This window comes from Marmota monax, unplaced genomic scaffold (assembly GCF_021218885.2).
Source record: "Marmota monax isolate L192 unplaced genomic scaffold, Marmota_monax_Labrador192_F-V1.1 WCK01_AAM20220418_F8-fsc00017, whole genome shotgun sequence".
Lineage (NCBI taxonomy): Eukaryota > Metazoa > Chordata > Mammalia > Rodentia > Sciuridae > Marmota > Marmota monax.
Window position 1 is genome coordinate 24,252,106 of NW_026695241.1, and position 21,954 is coordinate 24,274,059.

Genomic DNA, 21,954 nt, shown 5'->3' on the forward strand with positions numbered 1-21,954 from the left:
ATCATCTGGGGATGCTGCTAAGGTCAGATTTTGATGCTGGGGTTGGGTCTGAGATTCTGAGATTCTAGCAAGCTCCCTGCTGCTGCTGCTGCTGCTGCTGCTGCTAAGGGAACAAGAACTGCTAGGATGTACACACCTGTGCAGAGGCAGGAGATTGCCTTTCAGTGTAGCCAGCGGCTGGCCAGATTATTTGTTTGGGCTGACTTCAAAAGTCATGCTAAACAGTAAAATCTGAACTCACTTTCTCCCACATTGTCCCTTGTGCTGGGAGCCACACAGTGAAAGGAGCAAGCTGTAACTTTTGGACAAAAGACACATTAGCAAAAGAAAGCTCCAGAAGGAGAACCCAAGGCCAGCCTGTTGCCATGACACCAGATTAATGACACTGGGCTGGAAGAGGGATGATCCCTGGAGGAGTTATCAAGTGACACCATCTTATTTACTCATTGAAAAGAGTGCTGCTTCCACCAGAGCTTTATTTCCTGATCAATACCCCTGTCTTGTCAAATATGCTTCCTGGCCATTTATAACTGAACCTTTGATGTACTTGTCCTGAGAAAGAGAATCACCTTCTCAGCCATCTCTACTTATCAGCAGCCCACATCCCACAGGACTCAGAGACATTTCTGTGTGGAGCTATTCTGAGTGGTTGGAAACTCCTCATCACTTGTTGTGTGTCAGGGACTTCGGGCTATGGATTACAGAGGCAGGCATCTCCCCTTGTAGCCCTTGTGTTATGCCCCTGAGGCAGGCCTCTGTTTGAGGGAAGGGAGGGGGTGCTTGTGAGCCCCTCTTTGAGTCATCTTGACCTGGTCTTCCTGTTGTTGCCTGCAGGCCTTGTGACTGGCCATTCCATGATGTGCTGAGAGATGGTCTGGGAGGGCAGAGTGGCCCTCCCTTCCCTCCATGATACCACCTCATTGATTGGAGAGGTTATTGATGAATACAGGGGATTGAATAGTGTCCTTCTAAAGTTTCCGTGTATTCCCTTCCCTGTATGCCTCTGATTAGAGTTAGCCATTCCTTTCTTTTCTTTCTTTTTTTTTAAACAGGGTTGGTGTTTTTTTATTTTATTTTTTGAACCTTTATTTTGTTTATTTATATGTGGTGTGGAGAATCGAACCCAAGCCTCACACATGCTAGGCAGGTGTTCTTCTACTAAGCCACAACCCCAGCCTTAGGCATTTCCTTTCTATGGATCTTTTGTCTCATCATTGAGGAGGCCTGGAGACTTGGCAGAGTTAGCAGAGAAGTCCCTGTCACAATGCAGTGATGCCAGCTGACACCTTCCTGCTGAAGACCCCTGGACAGAGAAGATATCTTGGTCCTGATGCTTGGCAGTGATCTATAGAAGACCCTCTGTATAGAAGGGAAGTGAACCAGGAACCCAGAACAGCTGGCTTGAGCCTTGAGCACCCCTGTTGGCTGATGCCTTCTTGGGGTTCTCAAAAACTAAAGTGATGGGAATGTGTAGGATCTAGGGTGCCAGGTCCTGCTGCCCTAGTTCTTCCAATTGATTCTAATTCCTACCTGTGAGGGTATTGTCTGTATTCAATCCTTTCTTCTGCCTAGTTTATCAACTGTGGTGTGTTGATGAGTTCACCTGTGGGGTTCCCAGCCTCAGCCCTGGTCAGGAGGTCAAGTGTACTACCAGATGTCAGCAGGGGAGGGGCTCTCTCTGTTGGAAGAGGGCTGCTGGCTTTCCCCACTGGCCTGTGTAGAGCAGTGTGGAGCACACAAACAAAGACCACTGAGTTGCATCTTCAGCCCTACTTTATTCTTTTGACAAAGAACATGTGTATAAGGATATTTGAGAATTTTTTAAATGACCAAGCACATCCCAAGATACATATTATTTGAATAGAATTTATTGTCCGTAGAAGTCTTGGAGCTTCAAATTTCATTGAAAGGAAATACTGATGAAGTCTAAATCAATCACAGTAAGACAAAAATGAAGGTAAATTTGTCACATGGAGTCATTAGGATGGTTTCAAACTAGCCCTTTTTTCCTTTTTTTCTCTGTTTGAAAATGATGTTCAGTTAATCTATACAGCCTTTTACATAAATAAACTAAAAGCACATTCTAAAAGCTATATCTTTAGTCATTAGCTATTGAAATCAAACTCTGACAGTTTTTTAAAAATATATTTTTAGTTAAACATGGACACAAATTCTTTATTTTACTTATTTATTTTATGTGGTGCTGAGGATTGAACCCTGTGCCTCATATGTGTGAGGCAAGCGCTCTACCACTGAGCCACAACCCCAGCCCTCAAACTCTGCTAGTTTTGATGGTTCACTTCAACAAGCCCTTACTCCACTGGGTGACCATATCCCTCTGTTAGAAAATAAATGCTGTTAAGAAGAAGAAAGAAGGGATGTGGCAGTTCATGCTGAGAATGACCCCTCCTGTCCATTCACCTGTCCATTTAGAGCACAAGTGACTCCAAAATGTGTCCGAGACCACCTGGATTATTTTTACCTATGATACCCAATTATCAAGAGTCCCATAAAACTGTGTCAGGCTAAACCAAATAAAATAAATAACCAAAGGTGATAACCAAATGAGAACATTTGGAAAATTATACAAAGAAGTTAATAAAAGGGTAGAGATCACTCACTCATACTTGAATTAAATTCTATAGTCATATAATATATTAAATAAGAAGTATTGGGTCTCTGATTACCATTATCTAGATCTTTAGGCCAGATATGAGTGCTCAATTGATCTGGCATTGTGCACTGCCAAAATTAAGCCTATGTGAAATGAAAACGTTTCTAACAAATATATCATGGGCTTTGTCTGATTCAGGGAAATTAAAAGGATATGAATAGGAAAAGAAGAACTCACTATACCTGTTTGCTAATGGCATGATTCTATATTTGGAGGACCCAAAAAAATTCCACCAGAAAATTTGTACAACTCATAAAATAATTCCTCAAAGTAAGAAAATATAAAATTAACACCCATAAATAATTGTGTTCCTATTCATCAGCGATGAATCCACTAAATGAGAAATTAGGAAAGCTACTCCATTCACAATAGCCTCATAAAAATAAAATAAAATACTTGGGAATCAATCTAATGAAAGAGGTGAAGACCTCTGCAATGAAAACCATATAACACTAAAGAAAAAAATTGAAGAAGACCTTAGAAGATGGAAAGATCTCCCATTCTTGGGTAGGCAGAATTAGTATAGTCAAAATGATCATACTACCAAAAGATTTAATGCAATTCCTATTAAAATCCCAATGAATTCTTCATAGAAGTATAAAAAGCAAAAATGAAATTCATTTGGAAAAATAAGGGACCCAGAATAGCCAAGAAAAGTGAAGACCTTAAACTATACTACAAAACCATAGTAACAAAAACAGCATGGTATTGGCACCGTAACAGACTTGTAGGCCAATCGTACAGAATAGAAGACACAGAAACAAACCCACATGAACACAGTTATTTCATACTAGACACAGTCACCAGAAATAATTGTGGAGAAAAGATAGTGTCTTCAACAAATTGTGCTGGGAAAACTGGAAATCCATATGTAGCAAAATGAAATTAAATCCCATTGTCTCACCCTGGATGAAGTTCAACTCATTTTTCTGTGGAAGGGCATCTAGGTTGGTTCCATATCTTAGCTATTGTTAAATGAGCTGCTAGGAACATTGAGCCCCATGCACTCTTGGAAGGAACCATTGTCCAGGGGTTTTCCTGTATTTAACCATACTTTGCTCAAAGCATATTTTCCACAGATAATATTCACAGGTGTGACTTAGAAGAACTTGACCATGCTGTAACGAGTTTGAAACAATTTTCTAAATGGAGGCCAACAGAACAATTGAGAATATCATTTACAACACCTTGAAAGATTGACAAAGCATTATCTAATTTCAAAAGACTATAATCCTATGGTCAAAATGTTCAAGATTAAAAGATTTTTTTTTCCTACTACTTACTGTGTCTCAGCTTTCTGCATCATTAAAGTTCTTTGGGACATTTTAAGTCATTCTTTTGCAGTGGTGAGGGTCCATAGTCCTAGCTTCTTGAGAGGCTGAAGCAGGAAAATTGCTTGAGCCCAGGAGTTCAGGGCCAGCCTGAGCAACACAGTGAGACCTCCATCTCTAAATAAATGAATGAAATATAACATTAAACCACTTAAGCCAAGAAGGGCTGCAGGGAAATTGATTATCAAGGATGGAAACACATGGAGGTCACCATTTTATAGAATTGTTCCCTTTTTCTTGAGTTTCCATCATTCACATCTGCCTGTCTCCAGCAATAGGGGAATGTGGCAAAACGCAATGTTACAGGTTCTCTGCACGGTCCTGACACATAAGAAGCACTGAATGTAATATTTACCATTATTGTTGATTTATTTTATTATTACTTTGGGTCGTTAACACATTGTTTTAGGCTTTTTGACAGGTGTGCTTTTAAAATCCACTGAAAGATTTATACTATAAAAATACAAGAATCTCAGGGAAATCATCTCAAGCCCCTGCTCCCACAACCACAGCCCACCCCCACCCCACAAGGAAAAAAAAAAATCTCTGAAACAACAGTTGAGGTATTTTCACTCCCTGGATCCAACAAATGAAAATTTTGAGAGGTGGCATGTCATCTTTCACAAATCCAGCAGGTGGCAGGATTCCCAAATGTAAATGCTCTGGGGCTGAGAAACAGGGGTGATGCCCATGAGGGGAGTGCAGTGTGGAATCTGTAGACTTTCAGAAATCGAATACTTCCTTCAAGAAAAGTAAGAAATCAAAACAAATAAACAAATAATATTTTAAGGTCTGGAAAAATTCCTGGTTGTATATCATCTGCCTGCCCTGGCCTGCTGCAAGATTGTGAAATAAGCAAAGACAATGTCAGGTATTAATTGTCACTGTTCTCCTTGCCTTTTGCTCTGTTACTCTGTCTGCTTCCTCCCCGTATCTTCCCACTTCTTTGTTTCCTTCCCCTATGGAAAACTATCTTCGAGAGAATAACCGGAATATAAGTTTTAAGAAATGGATATCCTAGGGCTTTTATTTTATTAGCACCAACACAGTCAAGAGTTCATAACCCACTTGAATCAAAGTGTGAAATATGATATATCAAGAACTATGTAATGTTTTGAACAACCAACAATAAAAATTTTTTTTAAAAAATAAATAAATAAATAAAGAGTGTAACTAACAATGGGACATGTATTTTCAGATGTGCTGCCAACATTCATATTAAAAGTGAGACAATAATAGTGGTTTAAAGCAAGCCCATTGCAAGGTCTCACAGTCTCCTTTGTGTTCCTGTCTCAGGAAACTGTGACAAGAAGATTTCTTTGCTATGACAAAATAACTGAGAGATCAATCTAAAGAAGGAAAGATTTGTTTAGGCACATGGTTTCAGAGGCTTCAGTTTATGTCGCTTGTCTTCATCACTTTGGTCCTAGGTGAGGCAGAAGATCCTGGAGGAGGGGTGTGATAGAGAACAAAGCTGATTACCTTGTGGCAGCCAGGAAGCAAAGAAAGAATAAGAGGGAGGAGCAGGGTTATTAAATATCCCTCAAAAAAAAGGGCCCAATGACTGACTTTCTCCTCGTAGGCCCCACCACCGGCCAAGACTACCATCAGCCTTCAAAAAATGTGTTTTGGGAAGACATTTAATATCCATTCCATAACTATACTTTTACTCACTGATCATAGAGGTTGGAATGCTATAAGATTCTTATTATAGGGAAGTGGGTTTCCTAGTCTGATACCATAGTCTTTGAGGGAGATGATTCTCTCTACAGGCCAGGAAGTTCTACACATACACACACAGTGTTGGAGGGAGGAGTGCTTACTAAGGGAGCAAGGCCATTAAGAAGAGCAATAAACCCTGCAGGCAGCCAGGGAAGAATGGGCCTACCCAGAAGGGGTGCCTGGCATTGGCAGGAAACAGCAGCCAGCAGGTAAACCACTCAGGGGAGTTCAGGGGTGTTGGGGGCGAATACTCAAGGGTTGGCAGTGGAAGAGGTTGGCTGTCTGGAGAGGTTCTGCCTGCTCTGGGATCAGAAGGCAGGATGAGGCTTCCAGGAGAAGGGCCCCGTCAGGGGGGCGTGTCCGCGTGCGTGTGCGCAAAAGCATAGGGCACTTCCTTCGAGCCGGAATCGAACCAGCGACCTAAGGATGTCCACAGCTGTCTGTTCAGTCTACAGTCCTCCGCTCTACCAGCTGAGCTATCGAAGGGTGCACACCGGCGGGGCCGGGTCCTCTGCCTTTGTGCAGATGGGGGAGTCGAGCTGGCAGGTCCTGTCCCGGGGTGGGGTCCCATTACAACTGTCCGCCTTCCATCCCAGGGAGCCCTCCCTGCCCCGCCCTGCCCTGCCCAGACAGGCTCAGTCCTTGCCTTCAGGGCCCAGGACCAACACACACGCACGAACACACACACACAAACACACACACACACACTTACATGCGCACACACCCCTTCGGCCTGGGAGCGCCTGGTATCCAGCGGAAGCCTGGCATGCCCCGGGACCTGGTGGGGCCCTGGCCGGGCGGCGACCACCAAGACGCGCATCGCAGGGCGCGCAGGGCTCTCTCCTCTCGTGCTCTTGCCCTCTTGCCCCTATGCCAAACCTCTGCGTCCCGCCTTGGGCCGGGGTCTAGGAGGATGGCACTAAGGCGGCCTGAGAGGGCCAGGAACCGGGCACCAGGTGGAGACTGACCCAGGGGAAGGTTGCCTTCTCCACACCCCTCCCCGCCCGCCCCGGGGAAGGTGGGGGTGTGGATACCGCACGGGTGCGGGTTGGTACTGGAGGAGAACCAGATGGCGCGCGCGCGCGCGCGGGGAGGCGGCTGCGCAACTAGCACAGCCACAGTCCCCCGCGGTAGTGTCTGCTGGACACCTGGATCCCATCCGACCCTACCAGCCTGGCCCCTGAAGCCCCGGTCCGGGTTCCAGGTCCCCGTGCCCCAGCGGACTCGCCCTGCCACCCACAGCGCCAGCCCTGCCAGCCGCTCCCTCTTTGGTGCCTTCAGACCCCCTGCACACCACACTTGTGGCGGAAAGGACAGAGGGTTAGGGGAAGTGGCAGCCTCGCGTGCCCCGTCCAGGCCTTGCACAAGCACCAGAGATACTTGTGCCAGGGAGCCAGCCCGGCCCCCAGGGCACAGGAGGCCCCGGCTTCCTGCCTGTCCTCACCAAATAACTCCACCTGGTCCAAAGGGACAGAACAGAGGCGGCCCAGCTGGGCTGGGCTCCTGACCCCCGGAAGCAAGTCTTCTCCCACCCAGATGGGATCCCAATTCTGGTGTGCCCTAAATCCTGGCCCTAAATCGCCTCCCTCTCCCAGCCACTCAGCCCAGATTCCCCGGGGAGGCGCAGGCAGGCCCCTCCTCAGTGACCCAACCCGCCCAGTTTCTTGGGGCTTCGGGGGCGGAGAGGGCCCGCTCGCCCTGGCAGAACCCACAAACCTTCACTCACGCACCAACCCCACACCAAACCTACTCCCACCGGGACAGGGGAAGGGCCCAGCTGCAGGGGCTTCCCAAAACCTAGTGCTGCGGCTCAGCTGCTCAGCTGGCCCGGCTGCAAGAGCAGCCTGCGGGGACCCCCTTTCCTCTACCCAAAGCAACAAATCCAGGTGCCAGGACCCAGGGGACAAAGCCTAGGGGGCATACCCAAAGGGCCATTCCTTCTAATCTGGGACCCCACTGCTGGTCTCTGTACATGGGGTCACTCAAGTTAGGGGGCTCTCTCTGGCCACAGGACTCTTTTATCCTCCCGAAGCCCTGCGGGCGTCACAGTCTCACCCTGGCACTCCTACTGTTGCTGCCACTGGCACTTGATCTCTTTCGCTTAGAGGTACCCACACAGTGTTGGAGGGAGGGGTGCCTGCAAAGGAAGCCGGGCCACTGAGGAGCCCTCCATGGGTAGAGAGGAACAACCCCTTGAGTCCTTCAGTTTCACATACCCCACCCCCGCCATTCCTGCTGGATCCCTCCCTCTCTCCCTCCCTCTCCCTCCCTCTCTCTCTCTCTCTCCCTCTCTCTCTCTCTCTCTCTACCTATCTCTATCTCTATCTCTATCTCTGCCTCTCTCTCTCTCTCACACACACACACACACACACATACACACACGGAGACATACACAAACACCTGCACTCCATGAAAGCATTCAAGCGCCCAGGGGAATGCAGGTCCCAGGCTGTCCCCTTTCCCTCCCATTTCCAGGCTGTATTGAGCTGCCCTCCCATGCAGGTTCCAGTGACCGTCCAGTCTGTGACTGGATTTCTCTGCACATCAAGCTCTGGACATCTCTTCTCGGGAAAGGCTGAGATCAAGGGACACTCTGGGCTGTTGCTCTGGCAGCCTGCACCCCATCCCCTCCTGATCCTCCAAAGCCCTGCCCATTGCCTCCTGCACACTCTCTGGCTGGTCCTCAGCATCTTCTTGCTAGGTTCCATTTCCAACTGGGCGCTCAAGCCATCAAGCAGCTCACACCCCAGTGGTCTGTGTAAGGGGGGGTGCGATTCCGTGCCCTTTGCCTGCCTTGGAACCGCCAGCTCCCACTCCCTGGGGCGGGGGGCGACCCTGAGTTCCAGCCTGACTCGGCTTTTACTCTCACTCCCCCTCAGCTCCCCCCAGGCAGGACGATAGCAACAGGTAGGTGCTTTGGCCACCTTCCCGAGGTGAAGAGCAGAACCTGGCGTGCGCTGGCTCTTCCAGGAGGACCACTGAGTCCTGCTGCGGCTCCAACCGTATTCCTTAAAGTTCACGAAAGGTGAGGCTGGCGGCATGTGGGCGGGAAGGGCACATCCCACTCTTCAGCCCCAAGGGAAAACAGAACACAGGCCATCGCCACCGCCACCAGGGCACCATGTCACCTAACCAAGCTGGGATGGACATTTCCCTCCCTTGTCCACCCACGCATTCCTCACCAATAGACAGAGAAAGAGAGGAACAGAGACAGGGGTCAGCGTGGGGGACAGAAATGAAGGCGGGGAGGTGGTGAAAGACAGACACAGAGACAGAGACAGAGGCAGAGGCAGAGATGGATTGCCTGTGGCTGGAGAGATGGAGGAGAGTGAGGGAGGAAAGGAGAGAGGTGGCAGGGCATCATGGAAAGGAAAGAAGACGAAAGAGAGAGGTAGAGGCGGACAGAAAGTGAGAAAGATGGAGAGGGGCAGACGTGGGGTGGGGGCACGTGGCGAGTGGCTCCCGGGCAGGCGGGGCCCCCTGGCCAGTTGTGGAGAGGGATGGAGCCTGGCGATCTCAGGGAGGGAGGATGCCAGGGTGATCGCTGAGCAACACATCCATGGCTCTGGACATTTCGCTTCTCCCAAGAGCCAAGTCCATGATGATCCAGGTGGGAAGGGCTGGGTGGCAGGGAAGCCTGCCTGTGTGTTGTCAAGAATCTCAGGCGCTGAGGCGCTGGAGGAGTGCCCTGTGGTTGAAAGTGCAGGAGCGGTGGGGGTGTGGCAGGGGCGTGGGCGGCGGCGTTAGGGGCCAGGGATAGGGGTGTGGTATGTGGGGGCACGAGTGGTGGGTTGCTTGGGTGAGGCGACCTGAGAGCAGGAACCCCTGCGGGCGGCCAGCGAAGAATGGGCCTTCCCAGAACTGGTGCCTGGCGTTGGCGGGCAGCAGCAGGCAGGACAGCAGCAGCAGGCAGGACAGCTCCTGGGGAGCGCGGGGGAGTTGGGGGCGAAGATGCAAGGGTTGGCGGTGGAAGAGATGGGCGGTCTGGAGAGGCTCTGCCTGCTCTGGGCTCAGAAGGCAGGATGAGGCTTGCAGGGGCAGGGCCCCGTCAGGGGGGCGTGTCCGCGTGCGTGTGCGCAAAAGCGTGGGGCTCTTCCTTCGAGCCGGAATCGAACCAGCGACCTAAGGATGTCCACAGCTGTCTGTTCAGTCTACAGTCCTCCGCTCTACCAGCTGAGCTATCGAAGGGTGCACACCGGCGGGGCCGGGTCCTCTGCCTTTGTGCAGATGGGGGAGTCGAGCTGGCAGGTCCTGTCCCGGGGTGGGGTCCCATTACAACTGTCCGCCTTCCATCCCAGGGAGCCCTCCCTGCCCCGCCCTGCCCTGCCCAGACAGGCTCAGTCCTTCCCTTCAGGGCCCAGGACCAACACACACGCACGAACACACACACACACACACACACACACACTTACATGCGCACACACCCCTTCGGCCTGGGAGCGCCTGGTATCCAGCGGAAGCCTGGCATGCCCCGGGACCTGGTGGGGCCCTGGCCGGGCGGCGACCACCAAGACGCGCATCGCAGGGCGCGCAGGGCTCTCTCCTCTCGTGCTCTTGCCCTCTTGCCCCTATGCCAAACCTCTGCGTCCCGCCTTGGGCCGGGGTCTAGGAGGATGGCACTAAGGCGGCCTGAGAGGGCCAGGATCCGGGCACCAGGTGGAGACTGACCCAGGGGAAGGTTGCCTTCTCCACACCCCTCCCCGCCCGCCCCGGGGAAGGTGGGGGTGTGGATACCGCACGGGTGCGGGTTGGTACTGGAGGAGAACCAGATGGCGCGCGTGCGCGCGGGGAGGCGGCTGTGCAAGTAGCACAGCCACAGTCCCCCGCGGTAGTGTCTGCTGGACACCTGGATCCCATCCGACCCTACCAGCCTGGCCCCTGAAGCCCCGGTCCGGGTTCCAGGTCCCCGTGCCCCAGCGGACTCGCCCTGCCACCCACAGCGCCAGCCCTGCCAGCCGCTCCCTCTTTGGTGCCTTCAGACCCCCTGCACACCACACTTGTGGCGGAAAGGACAGAGGGTTAGGGGAAGTGGCAGCCTCGCGTGCCCCGTCCAGGCCTTGCACAAGCACCAGAGATACTTGTGCCAGGGAGCCAGCCCGGCCCCCAGGGCACAGGAGGCCCCGGCTTCCTGCCTGTCCTCACCAAATAACTCCACCTGGTCCAAAGGGACAGAATAGAGGCGGCCCAGCTGGGCTGGGCTCCTGACCCCCGGAAGCAAGTCTTCTCCCACCCAGATGGGATCCCAATTCTGGTGTGCCCTAAATCCTGGCCCTAAATCGCCTCCCTCTCCCAGCCACTCAGCCCAGATTCCCCGGGGAGGCGCAGGCAGGCCCCTCCTCAGTGACCCAACCCGCCCAGTTTCTTGGGGCTTCGGGGGCGGAGAGGGCCCGCTCGCCCTGGCAGAACCCACAAACCTTCACTCACGCACCAACCCCACACCAAACCTACTCCCACCGGGACAGGGGAAGGGCCCAGCTGCAGGGGCTTCCCAAAACCTAGTGCTGCTGCTCAGCTGCTCAGCTGGCCCGGCTGCAAGAGCAGCCTGCGGGGACCCCCTTTCCTCTACCCAAAGCAACAAATCCAGGTGCCAGGACCCAGGGGACAAAGCCCAGGGGGCATACCCAAAGGGCCATTCCTTCTAATCTGGGACCCCACTGCTGGTCTCTGTACATGGGGTCACTCAAGTTAGGGGGCTCTCTCTGGCCACAGGACTCTTTTATCCTCCCGAAGCCCTGCGGGCGTCACAGTCTCACCCTGGCACTCCTACTGTTGCTGCCACTGGCACTTGATCTCTTTCGCTTAGAGGTACCCACACAGTGTTGGAGGGAGGGGTGCCTGCAAAGGAAGCCGGGCCACTGAGGAGCCCTCCATGGGTAGAGAGGAACAACCCCTTGAGTCCTTCAGTTTCACATACCCCACCCCCGCCATTCCTGCTGGATCCCTCCCTCTCTCCCTCCCTCTCCCTCCCTCTCTCTCTCTCTCCCTCTCTCTCTCTCTCTCTCTACCTATCTCTATCTCTATCTCTGCCTCTCTCTCTCTCTCTCTCTCTCTCTCACACACACACACACACACACATACACACACGGAGACATACACAAACACCTGCACTCCATGAAAGCATTCAAGCGCCCAGGGGAATGCAGGTCCCAGGCTGTCCCCTTTCCCTCCCATTTCCAGGCTGCATTGAGCTGCCCTCCCATGCAGGTTCCAGTGACCGTCCAGTCTGTGACTGGATTTCTCTGCACATCAAGCTCTGGACATCTCTTCTCGGGAAAGGCTGAGATCAAGGGACACTCTGGGCTGTTGCTCTGGCAGCCTGCACCCCATCCCCTCCTGATCCTCCAAAGCCCTGCCCATTGCCTCCTGCACACTCTCTGGCTGGTCCTCAGCATCTTCTTGCTAGGTTCCATTTCCAACTGGGCGCCCAAGCCATCAAGCAGCTCACACCCCAGTGGTCTGTGTAAGGGGGGGTGCGATTCCGTGCCCTTTGCCTGCCTTGGAACCGCCAGCTCCCACTCCCTGGGGCGGGGGGCGACCCTGAGTTCCGGCCTGACTCGGCTTTTACTCTCACTCCCCCTCAGCTCCCCCCAGGCAGGACGATAGCAACAGGTAGGTGCTTTGGCCACCTTCCCGAGGTGAAGAGCAGAACCTGGCGTGCGCTGGCTCTTCCAGGAGGACCACTGAGTCCTGCTGCGGCTCCAACCGTATTCCTTAAAGTTCACGAAAGGTGAGGCTGGCGGCATGTGGGCGGGAAGGGCACATCCCACTCTTCAGCCCCAAGGGAAAACAGAACACAGGCCATCGCCACCGCCACCAGGGCACCATGTCACCTAACCAAGCTGGGATGGACATTTCCCTCCCTTGTCCACCCACGCATTCCTCACCAATAGACAGAGAAAGAGAGGAACAGAGACAGGGGTCAGCGTGGGGGACAGAAATGAAGGCGGGGAGGTGGTGAAAGACAGACACAGAGACAGAGACAGAGGCAGAGGCAGAGATGGATTGCCTGTGGCTGGAGAGATGGAGGAGAGTGAGGGAGGAAAGGAGAGAGGTGGCAGGGCCTCATGGAAAGGAAAGAAGACGAAAGAGAGAGGTAGAGGCGGACAGAAAGTGAGAAAGATGGAGAGGGGCAGACGTGGGGTGGGGGCACGTGGCGAGTGGCTCCCGGGCAGGCGGGGCCCCCTGGCCAGTTGTGGAGAGGGATGGAGCCTGGCGATCTCAGGGAGGGAGGATGCCAGGGTGATCGCTGAGCAACACATCCATGGCTCTGGACATTTCGCTTCTCCCAAGAGCCAAGTCCATGATGATCCAGGTGGGAAGGGCTGGGTGGCAGGGAAGCCTGCCTGTGTGTTGTCAAGAATCTCAGGCGCTGAGGCGCTGGAGGAGTGCCCTGTGGTTGAAAGTGCAGGAGCGGTGGGGGTGTGGCAGGGGCGTGGGCGGCGGCGTTAGGGGCCAGGGATAGGGGTGTGGTATGTGGGGGCACGAGTGGTGGGTTGCTTGGGTGAGGCGACCTGAGAGCAGGAACCCCTGCGGGCGGCCAGCGAAGAATGGGCCTTCCCAGAACTGGTGCCTGGCGTTGGCGGGCAGCAGCAGGCAGGACAGCAGCAGCAGGCAGGACAGCTCCTGGGGAGCGCGGGGGAGTTGGGGGCGAAGATGCAAGGGTTGGCGGTGGAAGAGATGGGCGGTCTGGAGAGGCTCTGCCTGCTCTGGGCTCAGAAGGCAGGATGAGGCTTGCAGGGGCAGGGCCCCGTCAGGGGGGCGTGTCCGCGTGCGTGTGCGCAAAAGCGTGGGGCACTTCCTTCGAGCCGGAATCGAACCAGCGACCTAAGGATGTCCACAGCTGTCTGTTCAGTCTACAGTCCTCCGCTCTACCAGCTGAGCTATGGAAGGGTGCACACCGGCGGGGCCGGGTCCTCTGCCTTTGTGCACATGGGGGAGGCGAGCTGGCAGGTCCTGTCCCGGGGTGGGGTCCCATTACAACTGTCCGCCTTCCATCCCAGGGAGCCCTCCCTGCCCCGCCCTGCCCTGCCCAGACAGGCTCAGTCCTTGCCTTCAGGGCCCAGGACCAACACACACGCACGAACACACACACACACACACACACACACACACACTTACATGCGCACACACCCCTTCGGCCTGGGAGCGCCTGGTATCCAGCGGAAGCCTGGCATGCCCCGGGACCTGGTGGGGCCCTGGCCGGGCGGCGACCACCAAGACGCGCATCGCAGGGCGCGCAGGGCTCTCTCCTCTCGTGCTCTTGCCCTCTTGCCCCTATGCCAAACCTCTGCGTCCCGCCTTGGGCCGGGGTCTACGAGGATGGCACTAAGGCGGCCTGAGAGGGCCAGGAACCGGGCACCAGGTGGAGACTGACCCAGGGGAAGGTTGCCTTCTCCACACCCCTCCCCGCCCGCCCCGGGGAAGGTGGGGGTGTGGATACCGCACGGGTGCGGGTTGGTACTGGAGGAGAACCAGATGGCGAGCGCGCGCGCGGGGAGGCGGCTGCGCAACTAGCACAGCCACAGTCCCCCGCGGTAGTGTCTGCTGGACACCTGGATCCCATCCGACCCTACCAGCCTGGCCCCTGAAGCCCCGGTCCGGGTTCCAGGTCCCCGTGCCCCAGCGGACTCGCCCTGCCACCCACAGCGCCAGCCCTGCCAGCCGCTCCCTCTTTGGTGCCTTCAGACCCCCTGCACACCACACTTGTGGCGGAAAGGACAGAGGGTTAGGGGAAGTGGCAGCCTCGCGTGCCCCGTCCAGGCCTTGCACAAGCACCAGAGATACTTGTGCCAGGGAGCCAGCCCGGCCCCCAGGGCACAGGAGGCCCCGGCTTCCTGCCTGTCCTCACCAAATAACTCCACCTGGTCCAAAGGGACAGAACAGAGGCGGCCCAGCTGGGCTGGGCTCCTGACCCCCGGAAGCAAGTCTTCTCCCACCCAGATGGGATCCCAATTCTGGTGTGCCCTAAATCCTGGCCCTAAATCGCCTCCCTCTCCCAGCCACTCAGCCCAGATTCCCCGGGGAGGCGCAGGCAGGCCCCTCCGCAGTGACCCAACCCGCCCAGTTTCTTGGGGCTTCGGGGGCGGAGAGGGCCCGCTCGCCCTGGCAGAACCCACAAACCTTCACTCACGCACCAACCCCACACCAAACCTACTCCCACCGGGACAGGGGAAGGGCCCAGCTGCAGGGGCTTCCCAAAACCTAGTGCTGCTGCTCAGCTGCTCAGCTGGCCCAGCTGCAAGAGCAGCCTGCGGGGACCCCCTTTCCTCTACCCAAAGCAACAAATCCAGGTGCCAGGACCCAGGGGACAAAGCCCAGGGGGCATACCCAAAGGGCCATTCCTTCTAATCTGGGACCCCACTGCTGGTCTCTGTACATGGGGTCACTCAAGTTAGGGGGCTCTCTCTGGCCACAGGACTCTTTTATCCTCCCGAAGCCCTGCGGGCGTCACAGTCTCACCCTGGCACTCCTACTGTTGCTGCCACTGGCACTTGATCTCTTTCGCTTAGAGGTACCCACACAGTGTTGGAGGGAGGGGTGCCTGCAAAGGAAGCCGGGCCACTGAGGAGCCCTCCATGGGTAGAGAGGAACAACCCCTTGAGTCCTTCAGTTTCACATACCCCACCCCCGCCATTCCTGCTGGATCCCTCCCTCTCTCCCTCCCTCTCCCTCCCTCTCTCTCTCTCTCCCTCTCTCTCTCTCTCTCTCTCTACCTATCTCTATCTCTATCTCTATCTCTGCCTCTCTCTCTCTCTCTCTCTCTCTCACACACACACACACACACACACATACACACACGGAGACATACACAAACACCTGCACTCCATGAAAGCATTCAAGCGCCCAGGGGAATGCAGGTCCCAGGCTGTCCCCTTTCCCTCCCATTTCCAGGCTAGATTGAGCTGCCCTCCCATGCAGGTTCCAGTGACCGTCCAGTCTGTGACTGGATTTCTCTGCACATCAAGCTCTGGACATCTCTTCTCGGGAAAGGCTGAGATCAAGGGACACTCTGGGCTGTTGCTCTGGCAGCCTGCACCCCATCCCCTCCTGATCCTCCAAAGCCCTGCCCATTGCCTCCTGCACACTCTCTGGCTGGTCCTCAGCATCTTCTTGCTAGGTTCCATTTCCAACTGGGCGCTCAAGCCATCAAGCAGCTCACACCCCAGTGGTCTGTGTAAGGGGGGGTGCGATTCCGTGCCCTTTGCCTGCCTTGGAACCGCCAGCTCCCACTCCCTGGGGCGGGGGGCGACCCTGAGTTCCGGCCTGACTCGGCTTTTACTCTCACTCCCCCTCAGCTCCCCCCAGGCAGGACGATAGCAACAGGTAGGTGCTTTGGCCACCTTCCCGAGGTGAAGAGCAGAACCTGGCGTGCGCTGGCTCTTCCAGGAGGACCACTGAGTCCTGCTGCGGCTCCAACCGTATTCCTTAAAGTTCACGAAAGGTGAGGCTGGCGGCATGTGGGCGGGAAGGGCACATCCCACTCTTCAGCCCCAAGGGAAAACAGAACACAGGCCATCGCCACCGCCACCAGGGCACCATGTCACCTAACCAAGCTGGGATGGACATTTCCCTCCCTTGTCCACCCACGCATTCCTCACCAATAGACAGAGAAAGAGAGGAACAGAGACAGGGGTCAGCGTGGGGGACAGAAATGAAGGCGGGGAGGTGGTGAAAGACAGACACAGAGACAGAGACAGAGGCAGAGGCAGAGATGGATTGCCTGTGGCTGGAGAGATGGAGGAGAGTGAGGGAGGAAAGGAGAGAGGTGGCAGGGCATCATGGAAAGGAAAGAAGACGAAAGAGAGAGGTAGAGGCGGACAGAAAGTGAGAAAGATGGAGAGGGGCAGACGTGGGGTGGGGGCACGTGGCGAGTGGCTCCCGGGCAGGCGGGGCCCCCTGGCCAGTTGTGGAGAGGGATGGAGCCTGGCGATCTCAGGGAGGGAGGATGCCAGGGTGATCGCTGAGCAACACATCCATGGCTCTGGACATTTCGCTTCTCCCAAGAGCCAAGTCCATGATGATCCAGGTGGGAAGGGCTGGGTGGCAGGGAAGCCTGCCTGTGTGTTGTCAAGAATCTCAGGCGCTGAGGCGCTGGAGGAGTGCCCTGTGGTTGAAAGTGCAGGAGCGGTGGGGGTGTGGCAGGGGCGTGGGCGGCGGCGTTAGGGGCCAGGGATAGGGGTGTGGTATGTGGGGGCACGAGTGGTGGGTTGCTTGGGTGAGGCGACCTGAGAGCAGGAACCCCTGCGGGCGGCCAGCGAAGAATGGGCCTTCCCAGAACTGGTGCCTGGCGTTGGCGGGCAGCAGCAGGCAGGACAGCAGCAGCAGGCAGGACAGCTCCTGGGGAGCGCGGGGGAGTTGGGGGCGAAGATGCAAGGGTTGGCGGTGGAAGAGATGGGCGGTCTGGAGAGGCTCTGCCTGCTCTGGGCTCAGAAGGCAGGATGAGGCTTGCAGGGGCAGGGCCCCGTCAGGGGGGCGTGTCCGCGTGCGTGTGCGCAAAAGCGTGGGGCACTTCCTTCGAGCCGGAATCGAACCAGCGACCTAAGGATGTCCACAGCTGTCTGTTCAGTCTACAGTCCTCCGCTCTACCAGCTGAGCTATCGAAGGGTGCACACCGGCGGGGCCGGGTCCTCTGCCTTTGTGCAGATGGGGGAGTCGAGCTGGCAGGTCCTGTCCCGGGGTGGGGTCCCATTACAACTGTCCGCCTTCCATCCCAGGGAGCCCTCCCTGCCCCGCCCTGCCCTGCCCAGACAGGCTCAGTCCTTGCCTTCAGGGCCCAGGACCAACACACACGCACGAACACACACACACACACACACACACACACACTTACATGCGCACACACCCCTTCGGCCTGGGAGCGCCTGGTATCCAGCGGAAGCCTGGCATGCCCCGGGACCTGGTGGGGCCCTGGCCGGGCGGCGACCACCAAGACGCGCATCGCAGGGCGCGCAGGGCTCTCTCCTCTCGTGCTCTTGCCCTCTTGCCCCTATGCCAAACCTCTGCGTCCCGCCTTGGGCCGGGGTCTAGGAGGATGGCACTAAGGCGGCCTGAGAGGGCCAGGATCCGGGCACCAGGTGGAGACTGACCCAGGGGAAGGTTGCCTTCTCCACACCCCTCCCCGCCCGCCCCGGGGAAGGTGGGGGTGTGGATACCGCACGGGTGCGGGTTGGTACTGGAGGAGAACCAGATGGCGCGCGCGCGCGCGCGCGCGGGGAGGCGGCTGCGCAACTAGCACAGCCACAGTCCCCCGCGGTAGTGTCTGCTGGACACCTGGATCCCATCCGACCCTACCAGCCTGGCCCCTGAAGCCCCGGTCCGGGTTCCAGGTCCCCGTGCCCCAGCGGACTCGCCCTGCCACCCACAGCGCCAGCCCTGCCAGCCGCTCCCTCTTTGGTGCCTTCAGACCCCCTGCACACCACACTTGTGGCGGAAAGGACAGAGGGTTAGGGGAAGTGGCAGCCTCGCGTGCCCCGTCCAGGCCTTGCACAAGCACCAGAGATACTTGTGCCAGGGAGCCAGCCCGGCCCCCAGGGCACAGGAGGCCCCGGCTTCCTGCCTGTCCTCACCAAATAACTCCACCTGGTCCAAAGGGACAGAACAGAGGCGGCCCAGCTGGGCTGGGCTCCTGACCCCCGGAAGCAAGTCTTCTCCCACCCAGATGGGATCCCAATTCTGGTGTGCCCTAAATCCTGGCCCTAAATCGCCTCCCTCTCCCAGCCACTCAGCCCAGATTCCCCGGGGAGGCGCAGGCAGGCCCCTCCTCAGTGACCCAACCCGCCCAGTTTCTTGGGGCTTCGGGGGCGGAGAGGGCCCGCTCGCCCTGGCAGAACCCACAAACCTTCACTCACGCACCAACCCCACACCAAACCTACTCCCACCGGGACAGGGGAAGGGCCCAGCTGCAGGGGCTTCCCAAAACCTAGTGCTGCTGCTCAGCTGCTCAGCTGGCCCAGCTGCAAGAGCAGCCTGCGGGGACCCCCTTTCCTCTACCCAAAGCAACAAATCCAGGTGCCAGGACCCAGGGGACAAAGCCCAGGGGGCATACCCAAAGGGCCATTCCTTCTAATCTGGGACCCCACTGCTGGTCTCTGTACATGGGGTCACTCAAGTTAGGGGGCTCTCTCTGGCCACAGGACTCTTTTATCCTCCCGAAGCCCTGCGGGCGTCACAGTCTCACCCTGGCACTCCTACTGTTGCTGCCACTGGCACTTGATCTCTTTCGCTTAGAGGTACCCACACAGTGTTGGAGGGAGGGGTGCCTGCAAAGGAAGCCGGGCCACTGAGGAGCCCTCCATGGGTAGAGAGGAACAACCCCTTGAGTCCTTCAGTTTCACATACCCCACCCCCGCCATTCCTGCTGGATCCCTCCCTCTCTCCCTCCCTCTCCCTCCCTCTCTCTCTCTCTCCCTCCTCTCTCTCTCTCTCTCTACCTATCTCTATCTCTATCTCTGCCTCTCTCTCTCTCTCTCTCTCTCTCACACACACACACACACACACACATACACACACGGAGACATACACAAACACCTGCACTCCATGAAAGCATTCAAGCGCCCAGGGGAATGCAGGTCCCAGGCTGTCCCCTTTCCCTCCCATTTCCAGGCTGCATTGAGCTGCCCTCCCATGCAGGTTCCAGTGACCGTCCAGTCTGTGACTGGATTTCTCTGCACATCAAGCTCTGGACATCTCTTCTCGGGAAAGGCTGAGATCAAGGGACACTCTGGGCTGTTGCTCTGGCAGCCTGCACCCCATCCCCTCCTGATCCTCCAAAGCCCTGCCCATTGCCTCCTGCACACTCTCTGGCTGGTCCTCAGCATCTTCTTGCTAGGTTCCATTTCCAACTGGGCGCCCAAGCCATCAAGCAGCTCACACCCCAGTGGTCTGTGTAAGGGGGGGTGCGATTCCGTGCCCTTTGCCTGCCTTGGAACCGCCAGCTCCCACTCCCTGGGGCGGGGGGCGACCCTGAGTTCCGGCCTGACTCGGCTTTTACTCTCACTCCCCCTCAGCTCCCCCCAGGCAGGACGATAGCAACAGGTAGGTGCTTTGGCCACCTTCCCGAGGTGAAGAGCAGAACCTGGCGTGCGCTGGCTCTTCCAGGAGGACCACTGAGTCCTGCTGCGGCTCCAACCGTATTCCTTAAAGTTCACGAAAGGTGAGGCTGGCGGCATGTGGGCGGGAAGGGCACATCCCACTCTTCAGCCCCAAGGGAAAACAGAACACAGGCCATCGCCACCGCCACCAGGGCACCATGTCACCTAACCAAGCTGGGATGGACATTTCCCTCCCTTGTCCACCCACGCATTCCTCACCAATAGACAGAGAAAGAGAGGAACAGAGACAGGGGTCAGCGTGGGGGACAGAAATGAAGGCGGGGAGGTGGTGAAAGACAGACACAGAGACAGAGACAGAGGCAGAGGCAGAGATGGATTGCCTGTGGCTGGAGAGATGGAGGAGAGTGAGGGAGGAAAGGAGAGAGGTGGCAGGGCATCATGGAAAGGAAAGAAGACGAAAGAGAGAGGTAGAGGCGGACAGAAAGTGAGAAAGATGGAGAGGGGCAGACGTGGGGTGGGGGCACGTGGCGAGTGGCTCCCGGGCAGGCGGGGCCCCCTGGCCAGTTGTGGAGAGGGATGGAGCCTGGCGATCTCAGGGAGGGAGGATGCCAGGGTGATCGCTGAGCAACACATCCATGGCTCTGGACATTTCGCTTCTCCCAAGAGCCAAGTCCATGATGATCCAGGTGGGAAGGGCTGGGTGGCAGGGAAGCCTGCCTGTGTGTTGTCAAGAATCTCAGGCGCTGAGGCGCTGGAGGAGTGCCCTGTGGTTGAAAGTGCAGGAGCGGTGGGGGTGTGGCAGGGGCGTGGGCGGCGGCGTTAGGGGCCAGGGATAGGGGTGTGGTATGTGGGGGCACGAGTGGTGGGTTGCTTGGGTGAGGCGACCTGAGAGCAGGAACCCCTGCGGGCGGCCAGCGAAGAATGGGCCTTCCCAGAACTGGTGCCTGGCGTTGGCGGGCAGCAGCAGGCAGGACAGCAGCAGCAGGCAGGACAGCTCCTGGGGAGCGCGGGGGAGTTGGGGGCGAAGATGCAAGGGTTGGCGGTGGAAGAGATGGGCGGTCTGGAGAGGCTCTGCCTGCTCTGGGCTCAGAAGGCAGGATGAGGCTTGCAGGGGCAGGGCCCCGTCAGGGGGGCGTGTCCGCGTGCGTGTGCGCAAAAGCGTGGGGCTCTTCCTTCGAGCCGGAATCGAACCAGCGACCTAAGGATGTCCACAGCTGTCTGTTCAGTCTACAGTCCTCCGCTCTACCAGCTGAGCTATCGAAGGGTGCACACCGGCGGGGCCGGGTCCTCTGCCTTTGTGCAGATGGGGGAGTCGAGCTGGCAGGTCCTGTCCCGGGGTGGGGTCCCATTACAACTGTCCGCCTTCCATCCCAGGGAGCCCTCCCTGCCCCGCCCTGCCCTGCCCAGACAGGCTCAGTCCTTGCCTTCAGGGCCCAGGACCAACACACACGCACGAACACACACACACACACACACACACACACACACTTACATGCGCACACACCCCTTCGGCCTGGGAGCGCCTGGTATCCAGCGGAAGCCTGGCATGCCCCGGGACCTGGTGGGGCCCTGGCCGGGCGGCGACCACCAAGACGCGCATCGCAGGGCGCGCAGGGCTCTCTCCTCTCGTGCTCTTGCCCTCTTGCCCCTATGCCAAACCTCTGCGTCCCGCCTTGGGCCGGGGTCTAGGAGGATGGCACTAAGGCGGCCTGAGAGGGCCAGGATCCGGGCACCAGGTGGAGACTGACCCAGGGGAAGGTTGCCTTCTCCACACCCCTCCCCGCCCGCCCCGGGGAAGGTGGGGGTGTGGATACCGCACGGGTGCGGGTTGGTACTGGAGGAGAACCAGATGGCGCGCGCGCGCGCGCGCGCGGGGAGGCGGCTGCGCAACTAGCACAGCCACAGTCCCCCGCGGTAGTGTCTGCTGGACACCTGGATCCCATCCGACCCTACCAGCCTGGCCCCTGAAGCCCCGGTCCGGGTTCCAGGTCCCCGTGCCCCAGCGGACTCGCCCTGCCACCCACAGCGCCAGCCCTGCCAGCCGCTCCCTCTTTGGTGCCTTCAGACCCCCTGCACACCACACTTGTGGCGGAAAGGACAGAGGGTTAGGGGAAGTGGCAGCCTCGCGTGCCCCGTCCAGGCCTTGCACAAGCACCAGAGATACTTGTGCCAGGGA

At 56.9% G+C, this 21,954-nt stretch overlaps 5 non-coding genes across 5 annotated transcripts; all 5 read right to left on the reverse strand.

Moving 5' to 3' along the window:
- Positions 1-6,119: 6,119 nt before the first annotated feature.
- Trnay-gua (transfer RNA tyrosine (anticodon GUA)) lies at positions 6,120-6,213 on the reverse strand. Its single transcript has 2 exons — positions 6,177-6,213; positions 6,120-6,155 (listed from the first exon to the last, which is right to left on the reverse strand). It is a non-coding gene; the product is annotated as a tRNA-Tyr (tRNA).
- A 3,608-nt stretch (positions 6,214-9,821) lies between these two features.
- On the reverse strand, positions 9,822-9,915 carry Trnay-gua (transfer RNA tyrosine (anticodon GUA)). The gene is made up of 2 exons: positions 9,879-9,915; positions 9,822-9,857 (listed from the first exon to the last, which is right to left on the reverse strand). It is a non-coding gene; the product is annotated as a tRNA-Tyr (tRNA).
- A 3,608-nt stretch (positions 9,916-13,523) lies between these two features.
- On the reverse strand, positions 13,524-13,617 carry Trnay-gua (transfer RNA tyrosine (anticodon GUA)). The gene is made up of 2 exons: positions 13,581-13,617; positions 13,524-13,559 (listed from the first exon to the last, which is right to left on the reverse strand). It is a non-coding gene; the product is annotated as a tRNA-Tyr (tRNA).
- Positions 13,618-17,237: 3,620 nt separating this feature from the next.
- Positions 17,238-17,331, reverse strand: Trnay-gua (transfer RNA tyrosine (anticodon GUA)). Its single transcript has 2 exons — positions 17,295-17,331; positions 17,238-17,273 (listed from the first exon to the last, which is right to left on the reverse strand). It is a non-coding gene; the product is annotated as a tRNA-Tyr (tRNA).
- Positions 17,332-20,948: 3,617 nt separating this feature from the next.
- On the reverse strand, positions 20,949-21,042 carry Trnay-gua (transfer RNA tyrosine (anticodon GUA)). Its single transcript has 2 exons — positions 21,006-21,042; positions 20,949-20,984 (listed from the first exon to the last, which is right to left on the reverse strand). It is a non-coding gene; the product is annotated as a tRNA-Tyr (tRNA).
- Between the last annotated feature and the right edge of the window lie 912 nt (positions 21,043-21,954).